Here is a 2,500-nt window from a genome sequence, read left to right as displayed (position 1 = left end):
TCTCTCTGTCTTCCCCGTTTCATCGCTTTCCCTTTCCCGTTTTTATCACAGTTCACAGTAATATTATTCCACGCCTCATATGAATATTCTCTTTCCTTCCTTTTCTTTTTCTATATCTATGTTAATTTCTCTCTTTATCTCTCTCTCAGTTCTCTCTCTCTCTCTCTCTTTCTTTCATTCCCCCCCCCCCTCTCTCTCTCTCTCTCTCTCTCTCTCTCTCTCTCTCTCTCTCTCTCTCTCTCTCTCTCTCTCTCTCCCTTTCTCTCTCTCTCTCTCTTTCATTCCATTTTCTCTCTCTCTCTCTCTCTCTCTCTCTCTCTCTCTCTCTCTCTCTCTCTCTCTCTCTCTCTCTCTCTCTCTCTCCCTCTCTCTCTCTCTCTTTCTCTCTCTCTCTCTCTCTCTCTCTCTCTCTCTCTCTCTCTCTCTTTCATTAATTATCTCTCTCTCTCTCTCTCTCTCTCTCTCTCTCTCTCTCTCTCTCTCTCTCTCTCTCTCTCTCTCTCTCTCTCATCTCTCTCTTTCTTTCATGCTCTCTCTCTCTTTCTTTCCCCTTATCTCCTCTTTCTTTCTCTCTCTCTCTCTCTCTCTCTCTCTCTCTCTCTCTCTCTCTCTCTCTCTCTCTCTCTCTCTCTCTCTCTCTCTCTCTCTCTCTATCTCTCTCTTTCTTTCTTTCCCTCTCTCTCCTCTTTCTTTCTCTCTCTATCTTAGGACCATTTAGTAACACAAATCTTTTTGTGTGCTCCCCGTCTTTCCGTCTATTTGTTTTTCTTCCCCTCTCCCCTATCTCTTTATGTCCGTTTGTCTTTCTCCCCCCATTTCGCTCTAAATCTCTTTATCTACCTTGTTTTTTTTTCATCCCAGTCCCCTTCTAAAACTTTTTGACAGCTTAAATATTAATTTTCTCATATTCATTCACATATATAAATAGCCTTGTGTCTCCCCACCCTTCTCTTTCTCTCTATCGTTGTTTGTCTCTCTGTTCTCGTCTCTTTTTTTCTCTTCGTGTCTTCCCCCTCCACTCTCTGTCTCTGTCTCTGTCTGTCTGTCTGTCTGACTGTCTGTCTGTCTGTCTGTCTGTCTGTCTATCTGTCTGCCTGTCTGTCTGTCTGTTTGTCCGTCTGTCTGTTTGTCCGTCTGTCTGTCTGTCTGTCTGTCTGTCTGTCTGTCTGTCTATCTCTCTGTCTGTCTGTCTGTCTGTCTGTCTGTCTGTCTGTCTGTATCTCTCTCTCTCTCTCTCTCTCTCTCTCACACACACACCTACACAAACAAGCAAATAATTCTAGTACTACCGACATAACATGGCAAGTGACCTTTCCAGCATGTCCCAGACTCTTTATAGAGTTCCTAAGTTGGCTACGAAATCCTTGTTGCACCGAAAGAATGGAAGGAAAATGTGACCTAAAAAGCATTGCAACATCTTCCCTGAGAATGACATTGACGTCGACTTCACTGGTTAATATCTGCTCTCGTCGTTGCTTGTGTAAAATCTCGGTATATGTATTCGGTGAAAAAGGAAATCTGAGGAGTAGTAATAGGATAATTTACGACGAAATTGTGCTATTACAGTTTCATGAAAGACTATATGTAAAAGTCTGATAACAAGATAGAAAATCTAGTTGCACGACAGCCGGAAGATAATATTGTACGTAATAAGAAAATAGAAGAGCATTAGAGTCATTATAAGTAATGTGAAAACAAAAATGTAATAGTCGGACAGAGTCTGCAATATTGTGAGAATATAAATAGTCATATTTTTTTTTCTTCTTTCTTCCTCCGATATTGATGTAGAGCTTATTGCACTTCCATGCCTCGTCCTATCAGATATTGTCAATTACATAATCCGTTATTGGCGGTATTGGTGAGACTATAGTGGACTTGCGACATAAAACATTTTTCCGAACATTTTATCAGGTCTCAGCGTCCGTGGGAATCAGACGCCACTTTTCATTATGCGGCGCTCACGAATGAAGATTTTTCATATATATCTGTGGGGCGGGTATACTACGCCGCCCTACTTTCAAATATAAAGTCACTGCCTAAATTCAAGACCAGAAGACCCCAAGAGCTAAAGCTTCATGAGAAAATGAAATCATTTATACTAGGTTCCACCCCCAACAAATCAGATCCTAAAGCTCCCGGAGAAAGTGTGACAAATTAATACATTATATTCCATAGAAGTTTTCTGAATCTCATATTATTCAATATTCCCATTCAAAGAAGTTATCAGCATAAATATAAAATGCGTATATACAAGTCCTGCCTACTGTACTCCTTGGGCACAGGCGTATAAATAGCCCTGAGAGGCAAGTGACACCTGAGAACCCGAGGAGCTAGCTGTTTGCTCTGAGTCTTTTGTGTAAATATATGTTTACTGGAAAAGGTGTCGTATCATCCTGGATGCTGTGTGATATCTCTCTCCCTGTTATAATATACACAGATATTTAAGCTGCATGGAAGTTTGTTTAGTGGATACATATTTTATTAAATATCTGTACAGTTG

The sequence above is a fragment of the Penaeus chinensis genome, chromosome 9 (genome assembly GCF_019202785.1).
Source record: "Penaeus chinensis breed Huanghai No. 1 chromosome 9, ASM1920278v2, whole genome shotgun sequence".
Lineage (NCBI taxonomy): Eukaryota > Metazoa > Arthropoda > Malacostraca > Decapoda > Penaeidae > Penaeus > Penaeus chinensis.
This window is presented reverse-complemented; position numbering follows the sequence as displayed.